At 41.1% G+C, this 27,705-nt stretch overlaps 1 pseudogene; it reads left to right on the top strand.

Annotated features, from left to right (window-relative positions):
• The first annotated feature begins 15,279 nt into the window (after positions 1-15,279).
• LOC140481698 (elongation factor 1-delta pseudogene) lies at positions 15,280-17,607 on the top strand (annotated as a pseudogene).
• Positions 17,608-27,705: the final 10,098 nt, after the last annotated feature.

Raw genomic sequence — 27,705 nt, 5'->3', positions numbered from 1 at the left:
AACCCCTTCCCTCACTCACCCTCACTCACCCTCACCAACCCATCTCCCCAAACCACTAATCCTGTGTAGCCTCTGTTCTGCATTCTCACTCCCTTAGAATTCTTCACCAGGCTTCTCCATTCCTGATCATTTTACAAGAACATAAGATGTCATGTTAATCCTGCCAGCTCCATCATCACTTTTCAATTCCCATGTTTAGTCAGACAGAAAACAAAAAGCCTTCATAGCCATTCTGCAAAAAATATTTAGATTGCAGTCAATAAAACATTGTTAATGTCAAAAAGGAGAATTTTTAATACTTTGTAATAACATTTCATCACCAGTTCAAATGAATAAATTTCATGCAATCATATTAAATTTTACTTCTGGGTCTGATTTGTCCAATCTAGTTATAGTGAATTGTCCTCTTTTCAACATACTTCATGATTTAAATTCTCAATATACATATCAAATTTTAGATTTTACTTTTACTGCAGGGAGATTATCAGCAATTACCACGTAAAATGTGAAAAAATACACATATAAAACTTATTAAAACACAACAAATTTATACATCAAAACAACACTAGTTTCATACATTCTGCATTTTATCAACTGCATATTCTTGGAAATACAAATACTCGGTGACTTATGCAACACAAGGTAATCAAACTGATCCAGTCACCCACTCGTCTAGTCACCCAGCCAGCAAGGAACTCACATTCAACCAGACCTGCCAACCAACTCACTCACACACTCTCTCACTCAAACAATTACTGATGGTGAGAATGAAAAAGCAGATATCCAATGTTGAGAGAAAAATCTGATTTCCTCTTAAGGTTTAAACAGTGAAATCTGAATCTCACCAATGAGTGGTGATTATCTTATGTCCATGCATTAGCATCTCATTAATACCCCAATTTCTATTTCATTTCCACCTCATTTTGATCTCACTCTGGATTCTCCCCTCCCAGCCTACAAATTTAGACAACATCAATTTCTGACATGAAACTCAAAGCAATTACTGGTCAGCAGCAGCAACTCACTGCTCACTTCTGCGAGCCTTCATCTAAACAATGTCACCACCATTTCCTTTCATGCACTGTGGACATTAACCCATCCACCCTTCGCCTACTAAACGATCAACCTCACCACATCAGAAGATATAGAAGCTTGAACACATGCACCATCAGATTCAAGAACAGCTTCTTTCCTGCTGTTATCAGATTGCTGAACAGATTTCTGTAATTTCAAATGTAATGTTGGCCTTGCTTTTGTGCACCTCCTGTGCAGTCCTAAGCTTGTATGCATCAGTCTGTCTAAGCACCCTATAATCTGAAAGTTCTTGTTTGCTATGATCTGCCTGTACTGCTCATAAAACAAAACTTTTCACTGTACTTAGGTACATATGACAACAATAAATCAAATCAAATTAAATAAAACCAAATCATGACTGCTCCCATTCCAACTCATACTGGTTCCTCAAATTCACAGCCCACAACTGCAAAGAGTAAGGACAGGTGACAAAATCTCCTCCAAAGAAATCCTCAACATCGGAGTTCTACAAGTCAGCGTACTCAGCCCTTTACTATACTCTTCAGAGATCACAATCACCAATCCACAATGTGAGGAGAGTGAATGGCCAACAAGGGAAGGCAATTCATTAAGCCGTTCTGGCTTTATAAAGCCATTATGAAGGGTGGTCACAGGGACAGTCACATGGCAGGAAATATAAAGGATCATTCTAGATGAAGGGCTCATGTCCAAAACATTGCGTCTCCTGCTCCTTGGATACTGCCTGACCTGCTGTGCTTTTCCAGTGCCACCCTTTTCAACTCTGATATGAAGCATTGGGATCAGTGCTGGTCTCAAGCAGAGTCTGCCACTTAGCCTCAGCTGAAACCTTGCCATATTTATTCCAAATTCGACAGAACAAGAAGAAGCCAAAATGGCTAACACTGCAGAGTAGGTGGAGTAAGTTCCTGTTTTTCTCTTTTGGAGTAGAGTAAAATGATTTCCATGTGTGACCTTGCTTTGGGTGATTAAACTAACTAAACATCCATGGATCCTACAATGCCATCCATCTGCCATTAAATTCAGTTGTATTGGAAGGTCATGTTTGGCATCCATCAACATCATAAATTGTCGCCTCAAGCAATGATAACTGTTATGTACTTTGCATCAGTTGGCCACCTCTCATGTCAAATATAAAAAGTTCTGCAGATACACACATAACAATTACTCACATGGATTTGCCATTTCTGCATTGCTCTTTGTATTTCATACTGGCATGCAATGCTTCAGAGCTGCCAGCTTCTCGAACCTAACTGTAAATATATGATGGAGAAACTGAGGACTGCAGATGTTGGAGATCACAGTCAAAGAGTGTGGTGGTGGAAAAGCACAGCCAGTCAGGCAGTGTCTGAGGAGGCAGGAGAGTCGACGTTTCGAGCATAAGCTCTTCATCATTAGATTATATTACAGTGTGGAAACAGGCCCTTTGGCCCAACAAGTCCACACCGACCTGCCGAAGCGCAACCCACCCATACCACTACATTTACCCCTTACCTAACACTACTGGCAATTTAGCATGGCCAATTCACCTGACCTGCACATCTTTGGACTGTGGGAGGAAACCAGAGCACCCGGAGGAAACCCACACAGACACGGGGAAAACGTGCAAACTCCACACACAGTCGCCTGAGACGGGAATTGGACATGGGTCTCTGGCGCTGTGAGGCAGCAGTGCTAACCACTGTGCCACCGTACCGCCAAGGAATGAGGGGGTGGCCCAAGGGGGCTGAAAGATAAATGGGAGGGAGTGGGGCTGAGGGGAAGGTAGCTGGGAATGAGATAATTAGATGAAGGTGGGTGTGAAGGTGATAGGTCGGAGAGGAGGGTGGAGCAGCTAGGTGGGAAACAAGATGGACAGGTAAGACACTTTAAGAGGGTGATGCCTAGTCAACACAGACCCATTGACTCCCACAGCTACCTGGACTACACCTCCTCCCACATGCCTCCTCTAGAAATACTATCCTTCATTCCCAATTCCTCTGCCTCCGCTGCATCCCAGGAGGACCAATTCTACCACAGATCATCCCAGATGGCAACCTTCTTCAAAGACCACAATTTCCCCTCCCATTTGATCGACGATGCCCTCCAGCACATCTTTTCCACTTCCTGCACCTCCACCCTTGAACTCCACTCCTCCAGCTGCAACAAAGACAGAGCACCCCTCGTCCTCAACTTCCACCCCACCAACATGGCATCATTGTCCACCACTTCCGCCACCTACAAACAGACTCCACCACCAGGGATATATTTCCCTCCCCACTCCTATCTGCATTCCGGAGAGACCATTCCCTCCGTGACTCCCTTGTTAGGCCCACAATACCCACCAACCCACCCTCCTTCCCTGGACCTTCACCTGTCACCCAATGCCTGGAGGAAGAATATCTCGTCTTCTGCCTTGGGACTTTCCAACCATGCAGGATCAATGTGGATTTCACCAATTTCCCATTTTCCCTCCCCCTACCTTATCCCATATTCAACCTTCCAACTTGGCACCGCCCTCATGAACTGTCTACCTGTCCATCTTCCTTCCCATCTATCCACTCCACCCTATCACATTCACCCCACCTTCACCTACCTGTCACATTTCCAGCAACCTTTCCCACAGGCTCCAGTCCTCTCCCATTTATCTCTCAGCCCCCTTGGGCCACTCCCTCATTCCTGATGAAGACCTTATGCTTGAAACGTCAACTCTTCCTGCTCCTCAGATGCTGCCTGACTGGCTGTGCTTTTCCAGCACCACACTCTTCTACTGTAAGTATATGATGACATGGTCTGTGAAGTTAAAGTCTAATTTTATAGGGAGAAGGTGCTAACACAGTGGAGAAATGCCTATGATTCTTCGTTGCTCCAACATGCAGAAGGTTCAAGAGTTCATGTCACAAGCTTCCATGTCACAATGTATGAGACCATGACATCTTATTTCATTGTGATTAGTACTGTTCAATTTCCCACCTTCCCCACAGATTATCTATTCATTTTTGAGATGGAACCAGTGATTGTGGTGTTGCTGACTATGAGGTGATAGTGTGGAGGAAAACTTCAATTGCAACATCATTATGAAGGTCAGCAAGAACAGTAATGCCCAGGAGCTGCCACACAGCTTCCATTGTTCAGCAGATAAATATTACCCAAAACGATGGAGACTCCATATATCTAACCACGCTATCATTATCAAAGCCCCAGAACCACAAGTTCTGGCAGATTTGCCAGTCAACAATAATATATAGTAAAGTTAAGAAAGTAATTATGGATTAAACCATGGAAAAGTGAATAAGGACTGGACTTAGATCTCCAGTAAGATTTCTTACTGATAAATGAAGGGAGGTTGTTAATGACAATTTCAGAAATATATGTATGAAAATGAACTTAATAGTAATGAATGGGGCAGAGAAAGCCGTTTCAGCAAAGGAAATATACAAATGGTTCATATCAATTTGGAATATCAAACAAACTATAAGTTATCATCTGCACTATAGATTCCATGAGTAATATCTTAGCCTGCTGGACACACTTTCCTCATTCCTGAAGAAGGGCTTATGCCTGAAACGTCGATTCTCCTGCTCCTTGGATGCTGCCTGACCTGCTGCGCTTTTCCAGCAACACATTTTTAAGCTCTGATCTCCAGCATCTGCAGTCCTCACTTTCTCTTAGAGGGATATGGGCCAAGTGCTGGCAAATGGGACTAGATTAATTTAGGATATCTACTGGGTATGGACAAGTTGGACTGAAAGGTCTGATTCTGTGCTGTACATCTCTATGATGCTATGGCTTTAAAGGCCAACATTTCATTTGCCTTTCCTATTACCTGCTGAACTTGGATCCAGCTTTTTTGATTCATGGACAAGGCATCACAAATCCTTTTTGGGGACTGGCTGTTGGCTTTATGCAGTCTTTCTCCATTTAAATTATATTCAGCACTTCTATTTTGCCAGCCAATGTGCATAACCTCACATTTCCCAACATCATATTCCATCTGCCATGTTTTTGCCCATTCACATAACTTGTCCACATCCTTTTGCAGATACTTTGTGTCATCCTCACCACTTGTATTCCCACATATATTTGTGTGACTATGATCCAGTTAGGAACCAGTAATGTTTGCTTTGGGGAGAAAAGGTTTAAATGCTTTAAAATAATCAGAGAATAGAGCCAAAAGATTCCAAGGGTTTTTTGAACAAAAGAAAACTTTGAATAATAAAGTTAGAAAAGTAAAGCAATTTAAAATACCTAACTTGTACTTCAACATCCAGAACTAACATTAAGCAAATATGAATTAGCAAATAAACTGTGATTGAACACTTTCATATTTCACAGCAAATTTCAGATGTGACCCCAGGATTTCTCAGTAACACAGCCAGATGTCAATGACAACTGTGAGTCACAAAATTTTATTAAATGTCGCTTTCCTGAGAAATTCCAAATTTTCACTTATGACGATCTAATCTTGGATTGCCCTCAAAAGCTATTCCATCATGTACTGTCTCAACGAAAGCTAACATTCTGGTAAATTAATCTCTTCCCCTTAAACTGCATTCCATTGGATTTCTCAGGTTGCAGTCCAGTAGCTACTTACAGACACAAACCTACTCTCTTTCACATACAGCTGGCTTCTCTCAGCTAATACTGTCCACTGTTCCAGTCTCTTGGCTGAACCAAGGTCTAAGTGATTCCAAGGGCTTTTTCTGAGCCCTAACTTGGAAACAGCAAACTTGCATCATCTTCTCAGCTCCTCTGGACTTTTCATCAGCTCTGACTGCACGGAGACAGTTTTTTAAAAATAGTTTACAAAGTGGTAGGTACCAACTGTCCTTGCCTTTTGACATTTTGATATTCAATGATCTCCAAACAAGTTTGTGATATTGTTATTACAAAGTTAAAAATCACACAGCATCAGGTTATAGTCCAACAGGTTTATTTGGAACTACTAGCTTTCAGAGCGCTGCTCCTTCATTAGTTGACTAGTGGGGCAGGATCATAACACACAGAATTTATATTCCCTGTGCTACCTACTGCTCCAGGGCTGATTCCCCGTGGCACCTGCTGCTCTAGGACTGCTTCCCCATGCCACCCGCTGCTCCAGGACTGCTTCACTGCACCACCCGCTGTTCCAGGACTGCTTCCCTGTGCCAGCTGCTGCTCTAGGATTGCTTTACTGTGCTGGCCACTGCTCCAGGACTGCTTCTCTGTGCCAGCTGCTGATCTGGGACTGCTTTCCTGTGCCAGCTGCTGATCTGGGACTGCTTCTATGTGTTGGCCTCCACTCTGGGATTCACCTCTGAGACCCGTTAGCTCCTCCATTCCCCTAATTCAGAATGGAGAAAAAAGGAAGAGAGGAAAAGAAAAGAAATAGGTGCAGCAAGGAAGCTCCAGCTGGAGCGTCTTACTCTGCCACCATCTTGTTATTGAGTGGTCAAAGTGAGTTGATTTAATATGTCTAAGTTCATAAGAACATGATAGGCCATTCAACCCATTGAGCTTGTTCCACCATTCAGTGAGATGAAGGCTGATCTGTGGCCGAACTTCATTTATCTGCCTTTGGCCCATATCCCTTTACACCTTTGCTTAACAAGTACTTATTTACAAAGATTTAGATTAACAACTGATTCAGCATCCACTGCCATTTGTGGAAGACAGTTTGAACCATTTACCATGCTTTGTGTACAGAATGTTTCCGAACATCTCTTCTGAATGGTATGGCCTTAATTACCAGACGTGCTCCCTAGTTCTAGAATCCAAACTGGTAGAAATAGTTTATCTTTATCTGCCCTGTCTTTTTTCCAATATCCTGAAGACTTCAATCAGATCACCTCTAAAAGGTTCTAACTTCTAAGAAACAGGTCTAATTTGCTGGAAATCTGAAAATAAGAGCAGAAATTTCTGGAGAAACTCAGTAAGCCTGGCAGCATCTGGGAGGAGAAACCAAAGTTAATACTTTGAGTCTAGTGAACTTGTATCAGAAATTGTAAATTCATAACTTAATCCCTGAAATCCTGGAATCATTCTTGTAAATCTACATTGGCCATGCTGGGAATACAATATACCATTGCTAAGATGAGATGCCCAGATCTGCTCACAGTGCTCCAAATGGGGTCTCATTAGGGTTTTATAGAACTGTGGCACAACTTATACATCCTTGTACTCCAGTCCTCTGGGTATAAAGAGCAGCCTTCTATTAGATTTTGTGTTTACTTGCAGTAACTGTTAGTGACATTTTAAAGATATATGCACTGAACTCCAAGTCTCTTTGGACATCCACTGTAGTTAGCTTCATACCATATTAAAAAAAAACTAATCTATCCTTTCTTGGTCCAGATGGATAACCTTACACTTGCTTACATTGAGCTCCTTTTGATACAGTTTTGCACATTCATTTAATGTATCAATACCCCTTTGTTATTTTATGCTATCATCTACACTGCCCACTATGCCACTAAACTTTGTTTCATCAACAAATTTAAAATTGTGACTTTCTATGCCACTATCCAAGTTGTTAATACCATGATGTGAATAATGGAGGTCCGAATACAGATCCTTGTGCGATACCACTGGTCACACTCTGTCAATTTGACTACCTACCCATTACCCCACTTTCAGTTGTCTGCCACTCAACCAATTTCACAGCCATGTCAGTAATTTGCCCTCAATTCCATGGGTATCTGCCTTGGTTAGCATTCTTTTCTGAAGGATTTCATCAAGTGCATTCTGGAAGTTCATGTAAACAATTATTGTAGTTAAAGTGTAAATTACTACTAAAATCATTCCAGTATAATTGCAAACTTGGTAACAGATGAGAGGTAATAATAATAATATTTACATACGCTCAGAGTATTGTCCTCTCCATTTAAATTCTTTTTCCACATTAACATTCATAGATAATGGGCACCAGAGCGCAATTAGAATGAGTAGGTCATCCATACTTACTCAACAGTTTGTAGACTCAACCATTACTTGAGAATCATCTGAAACTGAGAGACAAGTTATGGGAAAAAATGGCCTCTGCTGTTCTGTTGTCTTCCTTCACAAATCATTGTGCAAAAGCTGCACAGCATGTTTAAAACATATTAGTTTTTCTTTCCTTTTCATGTGCATTGGTTTCATAATTAGTCAAAAACAGTTAAGACAAAACAGGCAATGATTGTAGTTCAATTCATCACAGTTGAAGCCTTCAAGGAATTTAAGAGATGTAGCTGACCTGGGGAGGAGAAGTTAGGATTACACATCTGATGCTTTAATTGATGCTAATGGCTAAATATATCCAAATACTACAAATTGACCATTCAGAGAATAAGGGGGATTTAATTCAAAATTGTAAACCAAAAGGAGAAAAATAATATAATAAAATGCAGCAGGAGTTTCTAATAACACACAAGTCATCAAGAACCTTTGATAAAGGGGAATGCAAAACTATAGCCACAATGAAGGTGCATGACAAGCAAGATCAAAATCAGATTTGGAATTTGAGAGGTCCATTAAGCAGTCTAATAACAGCGTGGGGGTGGGTGGGGTTGGGGAAGGATGTTCTTGAACTTGTTGGTATGTGTGGTTAAGCTTTAAAAAAGAAAAAAAAGTGGGTGGCACAGTGGTTAGCACTGCTGCCTCACAGTGCCAGAGACCTAGGTTCAATTCCCACCTCAGGTAACTGACTGTGTGGAGTTTGCACATTCTCCCCGTGTCTGCGCGGGTTTCCTCCCACAGTCCAAAAATGTGCAAGTTAGGTGAATTGGCCATGCTAAATTGCCCGTAGTATTAGGTGAAGGGGTAAATGTAGGGGAATGGGTCTGGGTGGGTTGCGCTTCGGTGGGTCGGTGTGGACTTGTTGGGCCGAAGGGCCTGTTTCCACACTGTAAGTAATCTAATCTAAGTAAGAACTTCTGAAACGTGAGTCTTACAGCGGAAGAAAATTCAACAGTATTGCATCACCTTTCTTGTAAAGCTGTAATGTTTCATAATCTGATATAAAATGCTTTGTTTGCATTTACGTGAAATATCCCTCACGTGTGATTATATTAACATGATTTTTATATGACTTCCAAAGAAGCTCGTTTGAAGGTGCACATTGTTTGCATTTTAAACATTCTGTCGAGGGAAAAGATGACAGTACTGGAATCATTTAACATTAATGTCAGCATCAGATTCCATAATGGTATGGAATATGGGTAAAGATTCCTCAATTTCTCCCCAAATAAAGTGGAGTAGCTCCTTACTACACCAGTGTAATATTTCTTTTGGACCATAATTGTTCAGAACATGCCTTAACAGCATCACAACATAGGGGTGTATTTTAACAAATTTACACTTCATGCACAGAAGCAATATGTGTTAGTAGTGGATATCGGGAATTTAAAAATCAAGGGTAAATTAGTGATTGAATAATGATGAGATGAATAATGGACCCCACTGCATTTATAGAGTCATAGAGCCATGCAGCATGGGCTTTGGTCCAAGATTAAAAATCACACAACACCAGGTTATAGTTCAACAGGTTTAATTGGAAGCACTATCTTTTGGAGCTCTGCTCCTTCATCAGGTGGTGCAAGATGACCATGTTCCCAAACTAGTCCCACCTGCCTGCATTTGGCCCATATCCCTCCAAATCTTTCCTATTCATGCATTTATCCAAATGTCTTTTAAACATTTCTGAACCTGCATCCATCACTTCTTCTGGCAGTTCATTCCACACATTCTGTGTAAAAATGTTGCTCCTTGTGTCCTTTTTAAATCCTTCTCATCTCACCTTAAAAATATGCCCCCTCATTTTGAACACCCTGACATTAGGGAAGAGACCTTTGTTAATTCATTTTATCTTTGCCCCTCATGATTTTACAAACCTCCATAATGTCACCCCTCAACCACCTACATTTCAATGTAAAAAGATACAGCCAATCCAGTCTACTTATTTATCTCAAGTCGGCAACATCCTGGTAAATATTTTCTGAACCTCTCCAGTTTAATAATATCCTTCTATAGCAGGGTGACCAAAACTGCCCACAGTTCTCCAAAAGAAGAATCATTAACATTCTGTATAACCTCAACATGATGTCCCATACTTCCATATTCAAAGATCTGAAGGCAAGCGTGTGAAATGCCTTCATTGTTTTTACCTTCTTAACTACCCTGTCTGCCTGTGATGCATATTTCAAAGAATTATGCACCTGAACCTTTGAATCTTTCTGTCCTACAACAGTATCCAGGCCCTACCATTAATTGTATAAGTCATGTCCTTGTTTGCATTTATACAGGGGAAGGCAATGGCCTAGTGATATTGGCACTGGACTGTTAACCCAGTGACATAGGTAATGTTTTGGGGACTCTGGTTCAAATCCTACCATCAAAGATGGTGGAATTTTAATTCAATAACAATCTGGAATTAAGAGTCTAACGATGACCATGAATTTGATTGTTGGGAAAATTTCATTTGTTTCACCAACGTCCTTATTCCAGACCCACAACAATCTGGTTGACTCTTAACTGCCCTCTAGGCAAAAAGGGATGGGCAATAAATACTGGTCCAGCTGGCAATACTCTCATCCCATGAATGAATAAAAAAAATGAAATTTGTAATTAAATTCGAATTAAATATGAATTAAATAACCACCTGATGAAGGAGCAGTGCTCTGAAAGCTAGTACTTCCAAATAAACCTGTTGTACTATAACCTGAAGTTGTGTGATTTTTAACTTTGGGCACCCCAGTCCAACACCAGCACCTCCATTTCCTATATTCTCATCCAAATCATTCAGATAAATAACAAAATAAAAGTGGATCTTGTACTGAAGCCTTGGAACATCATTAGTCATAGGCCTCCAGACTGAAAAACACCACCACCACCACCCGTGCTCTCCTACCGGCAAGCTAATTTTGTATCCAATTGGCAAGCTCACCTGAATTCCATGTGATTGAACTTTACAATTAGTTTACTACACAGAATCTTATAAAAGGCTTTACTAAAACCCAGGTAAACAAGGTCTATTGCTCTGCCCTTATAAATCTTTTTGGTTATTTCCTCAAAAACTCAATCAAGTTTGTGAGACACAATTTCCCTCACAGAAAACAATGCTCACTATCTCTAATCATTCCTTGCCCTTCCAAATGAATATAAATTTTATCTTTCAAAATCACCTCCAACAGCTTACCCACCAATGATGTCAGACTGACAGGTCTCTCATTCTTAGCCTTTCTTGAGTAAAGGTACAATATTAGCTACCCTCCAACCCTCTGGCATCTCATCTGTGGTTATAGATGTTACAAACATTTCTGCCAGGGGCTCTGCACTTTCCTCCCTAACTTCCCACAATCTCCTGGGATATACTTGATCAGGTCCCAGAGATTTATCTACCTTTCTGTTTTGGTGCCAAAATTCTCATTGTGCACTTCTTAAAGCAGATACAGGGAAGCACAAATTCATAGAGTGACCTCTCCCTGTGCAATATATTGCTTGAGACTGTGAGCCCATTCCCACGAGACACTGGATTGAGACTAGATGCACTCAGAGTTGAGTTTTCATCCTCTGTTCAATTCTATTCGATTTCTTTCCTCTGTAAATTATTATATATGGGTGTGGAACTTATCGAGACCACTAATGCATTGATAGCCCATTTTACACTGGGGTCCTCATTCTTCTCCATTGGATAGCTGATTAATTTGCAATCAGCCCATTTTGCTCATTTGCAACCAGGCCAATTTGCACTATTGGTAAATCTATATAACCATTCTTTATTCCTGTAGACTCATTTATGCAATACGATTCATTGGTGAAAAGCACATAGTCAGCATAGTTACCAGAGCACAAACTGAATTCAGTAAATGAAACCAGTGAAATACATTGATTGGAACTTTATTTGGAGGGTTTCTGTAATTTTAAAAATTCGTTCATAGCAAAAGGGTTTCTGTAATGAGATTAGCATTTATTATCCATCCTTAAATGCCCTGTAAAAGGTGTCTTCTGGAAACTCTAGTGCCCTTGGAATTCTGACATACAGTACTGTTAGGAAGTGAGTTCCAGCATGTTAACCTAGTAATAATGAAGGTACAGTGATGTAGATTGAGACAGAGATGTGTACAGCTTGGATTTATATTTCAATATCTGTACAGAAGAAAACACTTGTAAATGCTAATGGCAATTGGCAGGAATAACACAATGGAGCAATATAGAAACACAGTAAGTTTTGAAAAGAATCTGGTTATGAGGCAAAAGCTATGTGTGAACAATAGTTATTTGCATACGATTGTGGTTATAAATAAAACAATGAAAATAAAGTGGCAGTATCAAATCAAAATGAAATAACATTTCCTAAATTTAAAACAATTACATATTAATTTACATCTGAAATGGATAAACAGGCTCATATTTTAATTGCATTTTAATTAGCCAGCCACATATGAAGCATTAAGGTGTATAATATTTCTTGCATTTGTTTTGCTATTTTTATTTCAGGTTCCCAGCATTCACAGTTTTCCTTTTCATGCAGGTTAAAATGAAAATTTTCACTACTTTCATATTCTGAGATGGTGAAATTTGACTGCAGTGGTAACACAATACAGGCAATAATAAATTGCAAACTCTCTATCACACCCTACCCAATTTTATTTCTCAGTGAGGTTATTTCGGAAAAGAAAATTGGATATGTTGGAAAACAAGCAGACAATTTGATTGTGCCCCTATGCGCCCATGGCAAAGTTGAATTTTACCCATAAGTCACCAGCTGAATGAAATAATACAAATCTGAGTAATAATGATCCTGTGCAATGAAATCAAGTGAATTTGTATCGTAGTGAAGCTGATTGTGGCCAGAAACACCCATAATGAATATTTAGATATCACAAGCAAATTAACCAGAATTTTGAGTATTTTACTTTTAAACCTGCTGTATGGATCTGACTCAATGATCAGGTATAATACAGCTTAGTGGTTAACATATGGCCTCATAGCGCCAGGGACCAGTTGATTCCAGCTTTGGGTAACTCTCCCTGCATGTTCTCCTTCTGTAGCATGGGTTTCTATTGGGTCCTCTGGTTTCCTCCCACAATCCAAATATATGCAGGTTAGGTGGGTTGGTCATGTTCGCTTGCCTGTAGTGTCCAGGATTGTGGAGTCTAGGTGATAAATATGGGGTAATGAGGATGAGGCAGTGGGATGGGAGGCTCTTCCGAGGTTTGGTGCAATTTTGATGGGTCAAATTGCCTACATCTGCACTGTAGGGATTCTATGAATGTTTATTTGCTCTCTCTGGTACAGGAAAGATGTTGTTAAACTTAAAAGGGAGAAGAAAAGATTTATAAGAATGTTGCTGGGGTTGGAGGGTTTGAGCCATTGGGAGAGACTAAATAGTTTGGGGTTGTTTTCCCTGGAGTGTCGGAGGCTGCGGGATAACCTTATTGAGGTTTATAGAATCATGAAGGGCAAGCATAGGGTGAATAGCCATAGCATTTTTCTCAGGATAGGGGAGTCCAAAACTATACGACATATGTTTAATCAGAAATGGAAAGATTTGAATCTCCTTAGTCAGAAATATTGAGCTGCCAATCCTACCCATCCTTTAGCCAAATCTCAATCATAGCTATACAAGCATATTCCCATGTGCTTACCTCTACCCTCAGCTCATCTATGTTATCCTTCAGGCTCCTTGCATGAAAATAGATCTATTTCGATTTGCTAGACTGAGTAACATCTGGCCTGTGTTTCTTCTGCCTTCCAGGCATGCATTATTTGCATTTTAAATCCTGAGTCCCATCTCAGCTTCTCTGAAATACTTGTCAAGATCTCAGACCCCTCTCAATCCAGTTTACAATCACCCCAACAGCATTAGCAAACCACCCTGTGAGTATGTTCGTCCCATTCCTGTTCAGAAGGTACAACTTGTATAATTCCAATCTCTCCCGGAAATAGTCCCAATTCCTCAGGAATCTAATGCACAGAGGAACTATCACTCTCACTGTTTCCCAAAGTCAAAAAGTGGTTTGTGTGTGAGATGCCCTCCACAAATTTCACTTATTACCTGCCTGGTCCCATTCTGCTGTCTGATGGTTACCTATTCCCTCTCTTCCCATCCTCTCCTTAAGCTGCAAGGTGACTACATTTTGAAATAAACTACCCATGAAACTCTCAGCCTCATGAATGCACCATCGTATCCCCAGCTGCCTCCAGCTCAAGTGTTCCAGCCAGGGGCATGTCCCGCCCATAGTCATCTGAACTCACCAGGATCATCTAGGATTTCCCATATAATGGAGGATAGAGTCCTATAATCATAGAGGTATATAGTGGGAAACAAGCACTTCAGCCCAACTCATCCATGCCAACTAAGTTTCCTAAACTGAGTTAGTCCCATTTGCTTGTATTTGGCCCATATTCCTCTAAAGCTTTCCTATCCATGTACCTGTCCAAATGTCTTTTAATGGTGTAATTCTACTACTTCCTCTGGCAGCTTATTCCATGGTCACCTGGTCAGGAGCCAAAGAGAAAAAAAAGTTGTCAAGCAGCTGTCCCTTATTTCAGAGCAAATCAGCTTTGTGTTGTCTCACCTATTTACTTCAATTGTGTTTGATAGGGATAGACCGTCAACTGTCCCTCCCTCCCTCTGATCCTCATGGCTCTCTTTTTTGCTGTTGTGACCTTCCTCTTTGATTGGAAACCTTTGCCCTGAGTTCCCTGAAACTCTCGCCTGAGCTCAACGCACTAGGTCAGTGTCCACTCTCCGGTCGAAAAAGAGGTCCCATAAAAGTAGAACACCTCCAACTCCCTCCAAATCCACTAGGAAGAAGACTTTGCTGCAGACTACCACTGAAACATTTGTGAATCTCAAGGCATGTGTTTCTTACTTGTTGCAAACTTAATCTTAAAGAATAAATTTAATCTGGTGAATAAATGTGTAATGAGTATATCTGACATGATAATGCATAATCCTGTGTAAAGATTACATCTTTTTATTTCCTTTATTATTGGACTGTAGACTAAAAAAGTAAGATTATATTTTGAACCAAACAGTCTATGTAAAGAGATGGCTGCAGTATCAACAATCATATTTACTGGAGCTCCTTGTTTGTTTTTTACAATATTCCATTTTCTCTGGAACAATGAGAGCAAAAGCAAACAACACAAAGCTGATTTGCTCTGAAATAAGGGACAGCTGCTTGACAACATTTTTTTTCTCTTTGGCTCCTGACCAGATGACCATGGATTGTGTAGGGTGACGGGAGTGACGCTGACTGGTGAAGGAGAGATCGGAATGCAATGGCAATTAATGTTTTACAACGTAGAACATTACAGTGCAGTAAAGCCCATCTAACCTACACTATTCCATTCTCATCCATATGTCTATCCAATGACCATTTAAATGCCTGTAAAGTTGGCAAGTCTACAACTGTTGCAGGCAGTGCATTCCATGCCCCTACTACTCTGAATAAAGAAACTACTCTGACATCTGTCCTATATCTATCACCCCTCAATTTAAAGCTATGTCCACTCATGCTAGCCATTGCCTTCTGAGGAAAAAGGCTCTCAATGTCCAACCCTCTGATTATCTTATATATCTCAATCAAGTCACCACTCAACCTTCTTCTCTCTAATGAAAACAGCCTGAAGTCCATTAACATTTATAGAACAAAGGTTTTGATGAAAGTAAAGATCTGGTTTAATTAATAGAGGTATAATTATGCAGAGGTGCAATATTACATTTACCTCAGCACTGCAGTAATAACCTAATTACAAAATCCACCAGCCATCCAGCAGAATAAAGTGAGTAGTATCCTTTGAGATATTGCCAGATCAGGGCGAATATTAAATTGCTTGCCAGAAGTGCTGTGTGATGTTCAGATATTGATCTGTGTGCCCAGGTGAGCAACCTAGGGAAGCCAATCAGAACTTACACCAGATAGTTGAAGACTTGTGGTTAACACTGTTGAATTTCAAAGCTCATATGTCCTCATCAGGGAAGTCCCCAGCCAGCACAAAGCCTGCAATCTGCCACCAGACCTAGGTAACAAGCTCAGCACAATGAAGCTTGAGATTAAAACTCATAGAATCATAGAATTTTACAATTTAGGAGGCCATTCAACCCATTGCTTCTTTGCTCGCTAGACCCATTCTCTCATTGAATCATAGACACTTACAGTACAGGAGGAGGACATTCAATGCATTGTGTCTGTACTGGCTCCAGAAAGAGTTACCCATCTACAGTAGTCCTGTTCTCCAGTCCTAAATCCGTAACCTTCTTTTTTTTATCACTTTTAAACACCTATCCAGCTCCCTTTTGAAACCTCATATAGAATCCAACTCCACCACTCTGTGAGGCTTCATATTCCAAATCCCAACAACTCTCTGATAAAGATGTTTCTCCTCATCACACTCCTAGCTCTCTTGCTGACAATCTTGAAATTGTGACCACTAGTTACTGACATAATAACTAGTGAAAACAGAATGCCCTTCTTTATCATGTCAAAATTGCCCATAACTTGGAAAACTTTAATAAGGTCATAGAATCCCTACAATGCAGATAGAGGTAATTTGTCCCATCAGCCCATGCATAGACCCTCTGAAGAATATTCCACTCAGCCCCACCCTAAATCCATAACACTGCATTTACCATGGCTAATCCATCTAACCTGCACACCTTCGGACTGTGGGACAAAACCAAAGCACCTAGCAGAAACCCATGTGGACACAGGGTGAATGTGTAAACTACACACAGACAGACACCCAAATCTGGAATCGAACCCAGGTCCCTGGTGTTGTGAGGCAACAGTGCAAACCATGCCACCCGGTCAGCTTCCCATCTTCTCTGCACCAAGCAGAATAAGTCCAATTTCTTTAATTTTACCGAGAATTGCTCATTCCTCGTATCATTCTCATAAATCCCCTTTCCGTTCTCTTCAACACACTTTTAAATAAGGTGTCCAGAACTGAACACAATACTCCAAATATTGCCTGACCAATGATTTGTAGAGCAGTAGCGTCATACCCTTATATTCTATGCATCTATTTATAAACATGAGGATCCTATGGTCTTCCTAACAACTGTTTCAAATTGCCTGGCCATCTTCTGAGAATTATGCATGTGAATCCAAGATCCCACTGCTCATGTAAACCACTCAAAGTTGTGCAATTCAGCCTGTATTATCTCTCTGTGTGTCTTCTACCAAACTGCATCACTTTGCATTTATATACATTGAAAGGATGAAGATGATGATGATGATGACATTGATCTCTTTGGAAGCAGTGATGATGAAGAGACTGCAGAGAAAGAGAATTTCCATGAGGAATGCTTACATCAGAATGCAGAGAGGAAATTCAAGAAACCTGCCCTCCATTCTCATGGATGTGAAACCATGGGATGATGAGATGGACATGACAAAGCTAGAGGAGTGTGTGCACACCATCCAGATGAACAGCTTGATGTGGAAAGCATCCAAACTCATCCTGGTTGGATATAGGATCAAGAAACTCAAGCTCCAAAGTGTGGTGGAGGAATACATAATTGGCACAGATTCACTAGAGGAAGAAATCAGCATGTTTGAGGATCACTTACAAAGGGTCAATATTGTCACTTTCAACAATATTTAAAGACTTCAGAATCTTTCCAAATTTATTGAGTAATAAAGAAGGGATTGAGTCTTTTTTTAAAAAAATCTGAGTCTGCAAAGAGGAAGCCTCAAAACAATCTGTCTCCCTCCTGTGAGCAGATACCAGCAAGTGTCCTGTGATAACTAATTGTCTTCCACTGAACTGTCTCTGCAAATACTCTGTAGAATGGAAGTATAAAATGAAAGTATACAAACAATTTTGTGGCAAAGCAAACAGCTAAAAAGGAAAGGAAGAAAAAGAAACCAGCTCATCAGATCTTGTGGTCCAGATGGGTGCTTTTAAACTGTCTTCCCCTAATTTCTTTTCCTTTTTCACCCCTAATATTGATGTCTTTGTGAAGGGGAGACTTAAGAAGGAATACGGTTTAATTTATATAGAATAGTAAATTAGCAACATATGCTTCTTTATTACCATTGGTTAAAGATAATATGGTCATAACAAACAATTGCTTTCTTGTTAAGTACAGAAACCTGGTGAATGTTTCAACCTGGGTTTGTTAGTTAGGAAAATTGGAGATTTTAGATAGTTTGACTAAATCTTGTCACATTTGTGACAATAGTGGAAATAGTTTGATTTCCAGTATGCCATCTCAGTGAGATGTGACACCTAACACTAAATGTTGGTTACCTTTAATCAGTCACCAAGTTTCATCAGCATCATTCAATGCTCCACTAAAAGCAAGGAGTTAAGATAAATATAGCGCAACCCATGCAGGGGAAAAGGAAGAAAAGCTAACAAAACACCAAACAAATATATTTCTAAAGCTGAAAGAAACAGTGATCTATAAAAAAAGAAATGATGGATTGAAAAAAACAGATATTGGTGGAAAAGAACACACTCCTCCCACAGAAAGAAAATTGGTAGAAGTTGACAGACTGTGATGAGCTTGCCTTGCAGCCATAGCATGCTTCAGGGACTAAACTAGTGCAGAGTGGGACAGGCAGCTAAACTACTGCAGAGTGGCAGGACGTCCCACCATATGGATCAGTCATCCAATCTGATCAGTCACCAACTCCAAGAAACCCAGGATCACCAGAGCACCATAGTATGACACTGCTAAGACTGCAACTAGTCTCAGCATGAAGGCCCCAATGAATTCCAGACCCAGGTCAGACATTGGGCAAGGAGGTTTGGTGGCCATAAGGAGGAGGTTGGAGGAGTCAGTTTTGAAGTCCAAGTTGGGAGGAAGGAATGGGTGGCACTACTTACTCTGAAGGTGTCTAAAGGGCACATCTAATAATCGTGCCCACTTCCTTTCCACCCTTATAATGTTTTTTAAAGTAGGATGCCCATTCCCACCTGCCTGCCTATGCCTTCCATTTTGAGGTAATATTGGTGTCAATTGAAGTTTTAACAGGCTGAATTATCTGTCATGATTTATCTCCATAGTTGTAGGCTGATGATTGTGGTTCTGGATTAGTGGTGCTGGAAGACCACAGCAGTTCAGGCAGCATCCAAGGAGCAGCGAAATCGATGTTTCGGGCAAAAGCCCTTCATCAGGAATCACCCTAGTCCCATATTATGGGGTGAGTTCAGAGGTGGGTGAGAAGGTGCTGAGCTGCATGACACATCCCTTTGCCATCCTCTGCTGAAAATATATCCGTGGGAGACATACAAAGATTGGGCCATGAAGAAATATAGCCTGTGAACAATCAAACTTTAAAATGTCACCTGTGGTGTCTAGTTCAAAATTACTTTATTCTCTGTTTGACATATGTTTACACATATCTGGACAAATGTGGTGCAGATCAGTGCTATTATCCTTTCATTCTACCTCCTCCCCAAAGTGGGTTAACAATGAAATTCTCATCTTAAATTGCCAGTATTTTATTGAAAACATCATGGATAAACTTTTGGACAACCTATCTGTAGGTTATTCACAGCCAGACAAGATTCCTAAAATGATTGACCATAAAATACCTTTGCATGTTTTGAAAAATATTCATCTGATCAAAGAACACCCATAAAAGTAAGATGCTTGTATTACATATATATATATATATATATATATATATACATAGAGATAGAGAGAGAGAGAGAGAACACAGTCACCAAAGAGCAAAACTTTCCAGGCATTTCATTAAGTCTTTCTGAAATACAAAATCTATTTTCAAAATTCTTTTGCACAATTTTATTGGTAGGAGAGATGAGGACCCAAGGGCACAGCTTTAGAGTGAAGGGAAGACCTTTTAGAGTGGAGATGAGGAAAGATTTCTTCAGCCAGAGAGTGAATCTATGGAATTCACTGCCACAGAAGGCTGTGGAGGTTAGGTCATTGAATATTTTTAAGATGGAGATAGATAGGCTTTTGATTGTCAAAGAGATCAAGGGTTATTGGGGAGAAAGCATGACAATGGGATTGACAGACTTATCAGCCATGATTGAATGGCAGAGAACACTTAATGGGCTGAATGCCCCAATTTCTGCTCCTTTCTCTTACGGTCTTCTAATTTTACAAAATGTTGTTCAAGTGCTTCTTCAATAATAAAATCAATTTGTACAGAGCATGTTTACTTTTTATTTAATACATATAAATATATTTATAAATTTGCAATTGCTATATACCAACCACTTCCATAACATATTTTACAACAATAAAATTCTACCTGCAACATATTTTTATCTATTTCCAACAGTCTTGTTGCTGCAAGCATTTCAAAAATTAAAATCATTGCAGTGATTACAAGCAGCACAAATATCTAAATGTCCTAAAAACTCCTCCAGCCTTTAATACCGCATAAAAGTTGTCAATCACTAAACCACAGAGGTATACTGATGGAAGAAAAATAATTCTATACAGCATTCATATTTCAAGAATCAGGGAGATAACTGCCTCAACAGTGGGATAAGACCAGATTATTAGAAAAATACATTAAATTGTCATGTTTGTCAATGACCTAGATAAAAACTTCACCAGCCTTTCTTTCCTAAGGAGTGCATATCATAATACATTTCCTCAGTGACAGTCTTATTGGTCCTGAGATACTGCCCACAGGTTACCAGGCCTCATTTCAAATCTCCGACAGCAATACCTGTCATTTCATGCTTCATCATGATTTGAGATGTTCAACAGAAACTGAGGTCACTCTGTATATGGAAATCACTGTCTGCAGGGCAAAAAAATTAAAAAAGGTGATACGCGGGCTAGATTGCTGCTTTAACCTTGCTGGCCTTGGCAAATATGGTACAGCTTGATACATTATACCAGCAGGAATTATTTATCAGGAGGTACAAACTCGATATGTCAGGAAATAATGAGATGGTCTGACTCCAGCTGAAACTTTATGGTCCATAGAGCACTAAATTATGAATTCAGGGATTTTCAGTCATTCTACACAATAGATATTTTTCATAGTGTATGAAGCACCAGTATTTAGCATTCTTGGTTCAAGTATGAGACAGGTCCAGAGATCAGTGAAGGTCCACCCTTTCCCTAGAACAGCAGCACAGGTAAGTCAGGATTTTTACTTGAATTTGTTAAAAGTTAGCTTTTTAATTTAAATACCAACTAACCAAGGTTGCAGCTTTTTCGTTTCAAAATGCAGCTCATCCCCATTTGTTTAAAATTTGAAAAATACACAGTCTATGACACTCTCCAGATATAGTGGTAGTAATTAAAGTTCGTACGGACAAGGAATAGGACCAGGCTCCATTTTAATCCTTAAGACTGCCCCACTATTTTACATGGGTGACCTGAGTGCAGGAGCAGAGACAGAGGCAAAGTCAAGCAGTGTTATACAGTGGAATTAGATGTTCTGAGTGTTGCAGTGAGTTTGAGGTTGAATGCTCAATTCAGAATCAAATGTGACATCAAGATTATAAGACATTGACTTGATCTCAGGCTACTGGTAGGGAAAACATTGGAGTTTTCCTGAAGAAAGGCTTATGCCCAAAGCGTCGATTCTCCTGCTCCTTGGATGCTGCCTGACCTGCTGCGCTTTTCCAGCAATACATTTTTCAGCTCTGATCTCCAGCATCTGCAGTCCTCACTTTCTCCTAAAACATTGGAGTTGGTTGCCTTACCAAGGGGCACCTCATGAAAGGGCAAGGAGGATATGGAAATACAAAATGGCCATGGACCCCCAAGTCGAGGTAAAGCACTTTACTTGACACAAGTTAACACTTCACATTTCATAAAAGCTCACAGATGGAAACCAATTTTCTGATGTCCGTAGTGATACCAACAAAAAGCTATAATTTTATGAAAAAAAGAACATTAATTGTTTTCTGGTCAGTCTTCTTAACAAGGTCTCTGAGGCTTTTAACTGGCAGAGAGCAGATTTCCTATTCCCTCCTCACTGCAGTCCCAATGAAAAACTGTCCCTGAGGCAGCAAGATCCAGTGCCTTATTTTTAATCATGGGATGTGAATGTCACTGGCCAGGCCAGTAGCTATTTCTGAACCTTAACTGCCTAGTGTCAACCACATTGCTATGGGTCTGGAGTCACATGTAGGCCACTTGGGTGAGGATGGCAGATTTTCTTCCCTGAAGGACATTAATGAATCAGATGGATTTTTCCAACATTTGGAAATGGTTTTATGGTCATCAGTAGATTCTAGATTTCCATCATCTGCCATGGAAGGGATTTCAACCCATGTCTCCAGAACATTCCATAAACCTCTGAATTAATAGTCTAATGATAACACCATTTGACCATTTCCTTCTCCGGTGATATTCCTCACAGTCAGTTATAACTTTAAGAGATGCAATGTCAATATACCTTTAAGATACAGGCTTATAACATCATTGCATTATAGCATGTATCAAGTTGACAGAGTCCACATTAATTGGCACCACTTGAAACATGACTGATGGAAATGTGCTCTTTTTTCCAACTAAATAGCCTAATATAAGTCAATTTTCTGGGAGATGGTGGCTTAGTGGATTGTCACTAGACTAGTAATCCAGAATACCAGAGATGGCACGGTGGCTCAGTGGTTAGCACAGTTGCCTCCCAGCACCAGGGACTTGGTTCAATTTCAGCCTTGGGCGATTATCTATGTGGAGTTTGCACATTCCCCCGTGTCTGCATGGGTTTCCTCTGGGTGCTCTGGTTTCCTCCCACAGTCCAAAGGTGTGCAGGTCATTTGGTGTTCAGGGATGTATAGGTTAGGTGCATTATTCAGAGGTAAATGTAGTGCAATGGGTCTGGGAGGGTTACTCTTTGGAGTGTTGGTGTGGACTTGTTGGGCTGAAGGGCCGGTTTCCACACTATAGTGATTCTACATGGCTAATGCTTTTGAAGACCAGGGTGTAAATCCCATCCTGGCAGATGGTGAAACTTATATATATATATATATATATATATATCTGGAATTAAAAGCTAGCCTGGTAGTGATTATTGTAGTAAAAAGCTATCCAATGACCTTGGAAGAAGGAAATCTGCCATCTTCTACTCTGGTCTGCAGATGCACAGTGATATGGCTGATTGTGAAATGGCCAAGATGGCCATTCAGTTTAATCAGGGATAGGGAACAGGTGCTGTGACTGAAGTCTGTGAATGCAATCTTTGTATATAACAGTGAGCTGAAATAGATATTCTGTTAGATCCTTCAATACATATAGATTCCCATGTTACAGGAGATAATATAAATATGGTGAAATATCCTGCTGGAGGCTGATGACATGCAGCTTACTACTTGGTCAAAGTGTTATAAAACCCATCACTAGCTTTTGGACAACTTCTGATAGTCAATAAAATTGTTAGCACTTGTTACTATATTCTATATTCCAAGAGTAATTAATTTAGAACAAACTATACATGAAATGTGTGGTAGATTATAGTATATATTCTGACTATAGGGGCCAGCACTTTGTCTAGTTACAGCATTAATAGCTGCTAAAAATAATTTATTCAAAGAAGGATAAATGCTTGAAATAACGTGATGTGCAGGAAAATGAAGACAAAAGCAGTTTGATGCACCGTTGGGTACTCTTGTGGGAGAGTCAGAGTATAATATGGCTGAACTCTGATGGACTGAATAGCTGTTTGCTGCCATTTTAGCATCTGGTAACAAAATTCCGGTGTGGAAGAAACAGAACCAAACCACGATAGTGGTATTGTTTTCAATTTTATGATGTTAAAATAAACAGAAATAACTTCAATAATCAAAAATACTCTATATGATAGACAGATAAAGTTGGACAAAAGATAACGATTTCTAAATCCACATTTTTTAATGGCTACAAGTTATATATGGAACACCTGGATAGCTTACTGAAAGCTGAAAGGCCCAGTTCAACTGTACTCCACTTTTTCCAACATGTATATTCATAAAAAATCATCCATAATTTTCTGCATCCCTTTATCATTAGCAGCCAAAACTTCTTCTTGTAAATTGCTTGCTAAATCATGTTTACTATTCAGAGGCATGTGTAAGTGATTTCTTTCCCATACTATTCCTTATCTGCACCTAAACCATTTCTACTTCTTGATCTCCAGAACTAATGTCATCTTTAACCATTGTGCCAATACCATGTACGATTAATTGTGCTATCCCTTCACCTTTAACTAGCTGCTAATTCTTCTTGAATGTCACATAAGCAATATTCAGAATTCAATCCTTGTCATCCTGCAGCCATGTCTATAATTCAGCATGTCAATTTATTGACTTTATTAAGAATGCTATGCATATTCAGATACAAAGCCTTTAAATTTTTAAATTATCTTTTTACTAGTCTTGAGTGCTGGCATATTCTAAGATGTTGTTTCTCTGTATATTCCTACCAAGTGCTGACCTTCATTTGCCAACTAGTATTATGCTCTTCTGCTTTGACTCTTGCCTTTGACTGATCACATTTTCTCAAGTTTGATCCCTCAACTCCCTTGTTTAGTTTAAAGCCCACACTTATTTACTGGTTATGCAATTGTCAAGAACACCTAAACCAGCAGGGTTCAGGTGCTTGTCTCCTTTGGATCTTATCCACTTCACTTGCAGCTGTCTTCCTGTCTCTGACAATTGACCAAATTAGAAGACCCTACCTTAAAGGATGTGACTGCCTCCTGGTATATAGTTTCCAGGTAACTTCTCCCTCCCTGATATACTCAATCTGCAGCTCTATAACTCTGAACTAATTTCTTGCAGCAACCAACACGTATGATAGATGTGTTAACCCTGAATACATGGTATTTAGAAGCTTCCATATCACCTGTCTTGCCATTTTAAAATGTGTTACTTAATTAATAACTGCTAATATATCCTACACCTCCCAAGATATTTTAAAGCTGCCAGTAAACTTTACAATACCGATGAAACAATACAGATGGAACAATACAGATTTGAATTGATTTGATTTATTGTAGTCACATGTACTGAGATACAGTGAAAAGCTCTTGTTTTGCGAGCAGCACAGGCAGACCATAGCAAACAGGGCATACAGATTATAGGGTGCTTTGATAGATCAGCAAGGTCAGGAGTCACACAGGTGGTGAAGGGATGGTGATCTGAAAGTTTTTGATTTCAAATAAACCTGTTGGACTATAACCTCGTGTCGTGTGACTTCTGACCTTGTCCACCCCAGTTCAACACCAGCATCTGCACATCATACAGCAAAGTTGTGGGCGGCACGGTGGCACAGTGGTTAGCACTGCTGCCTCACAGCGCCAGAGACCCGGGTTCAATTCCCGCCTCAGGCAACTGACTGTGTGGAGTTTGCACATTCTCCCCGTGTCTGCGTGGGTTTCCTCCGGGTGCTCCGGTTTCCTCCCACAGTCCAAAGATGTGCAGGGTTAGGTGAATTGGCAATGCTAAATTGCCCGTAGTGTTAGGTCGGGGTAGATGTAGGGGTATGGGTGGGTTGCGCTTCGGCGAGGCGGTGTGGACTTGTTGGGCCGAAGGGCTGTGGGAGTGGCCATGATGTGGGCGGAAGTGACATCATCACTCAGCATGGGGGTGGTAGCTGCATCAGCCGCATGGCTAATGGCGTTTCCGAGGCCAGGGGAATCTTCTGGAATGTTTGAGGAGCGCTGGTTATGGAGGTGGGTGGTTAAAAGTTTGTTGTACTTACAGTTTTTGATGTTTGAGATGGAATTGAAATACTGTTTGTTGAGAGTATGAATTCTCCTGAGGATGTAGTACAGAGTGGGTCCTTTGCAATTCTGAGAGAGTGTGGCCCTCAGCTGAGGCAGGGCTGACTGGAGAGAGGTTAGGTGACGGCACGTTGCTGCAAGCGTGGAGCGGAGGATCCTGAAGGAGAACTGTTGCTGGTGTTTTTGAATCTGTAGTCTGTACTGTTTGTCCTGTTCGGGTCCGAACTCTGCTGGTTTAAAGGTGGTCTGGAGTCCGTGTGGGATGAGTTGGTTACGGAGGCATGCACTGAGGAAGCAAATGTGGCTGTGGTACCGAGTTTGTTTCACAACATGGTTGAAGAACTTCAGAGCAAAGGAAATGACCTGGGAGTTGCAGTGGGGGAGGGACTCCCTGAGATTCTTGTAGAGAGAGGAGGAAAACTTCAAGGCAGGCATCCTTGCAAGAGGATTCGCAGTAGGGTTAAAATCAACAAGGTAAAAACAATGACTGCAGATGCTGAAAATCAAATACTGGATTAGTGGTGCTGGAAGAGCACAGCAGTTCAGGCAGCGTCCAACGAGCAGCGAAATCAACGTTTCGGGCAAAAGCTCTTCATCAGGAATAAAGGCAGTGAGCCTGAAGCATGGAGAGATAAGCTAGAGGAGGGTGGGGGTGGGGAGAGAGTAGCATAGAGTACAATGGGTGAGTGGGGGAGGAGATGAAGGTGATAGGTCAAGGAGGAGAGGGTGGACTGGATAGGTGGAAAAGAAGATAGGCAGGTCGGACAAGTCAAGGAGACAGTAACTGAGCTGGAAGCTTGAAACTAGGATGAGGTGGGGGATGGGGAAATGAGGAAGCTGTTGAAGTCCACATTGATGCCCTGGGGTTGAAGTGTTCCGAGGCGGAAGATGAGGCGTTCTTCCTCCAGGTGTCTGGTGGTGAGGGAGCGGCGGTGAAGGAGGCCCAGGGCCTCCATGTCCTCGGCAGAGTGGGAGGGGGAGTTGAAATGTTGGGCCACGGGCGGTTTGGTTGATTGGTGCGGGTGTCTCGGAGATGTTCCCTAAAGCGCTCTGCTAGGAGGCGCCCAGTCTCCCCAGTGTAGAGGAGACCACATCGGGAGCAACGGATACAATAAATGATATTGGTGGATGTGCAGGTGAAACTTTGATGGATGTGGAAGGCTCCTTTAGGGCCTTGGATAGAGGTGAGGGAGGAGGTGTGGGCACAGGTTTTACAGTTCCTGTGGTGGCAGGGTAAAGTGCCAGAATGGGAGGGTGGGTCGTAGGGGGGTGTGGACCTGACCAGGTAGTCACGGAGGGAACGGTCTTTGCGGAAGGCGGAAAGGGGTGGGTAGGGAAATATATCCCTGGTGGTGGGGTCTTTTTGGAGGTGGCGGAAATGTCGGTGGATGATTTGGTTGATGCGAAGGTTTGTAGGGTGGAAGGTGAGCACCAGGGGCATTCTGTCCTTGTTACGGTTGGAGGGGTGGGGTCTGAGGGCGGAGGTGCGGGATGTGGACGAGATGCATTGGAGGGCATCTTTAACCACGTGGGAAGTCCACACTGACTGTTTGAAGAGTAAGCCACCCAGACCCATTCCCCTACCGTGATATTTATCCCTGACTAATACACCTAGCCTACACATCCCTGAACACTATAGATAAATTAACATGGCCAATTCACCTAACCTGCACATCTTTGAACTGTGGGAGGAAACTGAAGCACCTGGAGAAAACCCATACAGACGCAGTGAGAATGGGCAAACTCCACACAGACATAGTCATGTGAGGCTGGAATCGAACCCAGGTCCCTGGCACTGTGAGGCACCAGTGCTAACCACTGAGCCACCGTGCTACTCTCTTGTTATCAATACCAGCGCTGTTCATTACTGAAGTGTTCTTTAGCTGTTTAGCTTATTCCACAAGAGTTGATGATTTGGAGAAGCCAGTGATGGACTGGGGTGTACAAAGTTAAAAATCACACAACACCAGGTTATAGTCCAACAGGTTTAATTGGAAGCGCACTAGCTTTCAGAGCGTTGCTCCTTCATCAAGTGATAATGGAGGGC

Source organism: Chiloscyllium punctatum, chromosome 9 (genome assembly GCF_047496795.1).
Source record: "Chiloscyllium punctatum isolate Juve2018m chromosome 9, sChiPun1.3, whole genome shotgun sequence".
Classification (NCBI taxonomy): Eukaryota; Metazoa; Chordata; class Chondrichthyes; order Orectolobiformes; family Hemiscylliidae; genus Chiloscyllium; species Chiloscyllium punctatum.
Note: the sequence above shows the minus strand (reverse complement) of the source record. Positions and strands in the feature narration are given on the sequence as shown.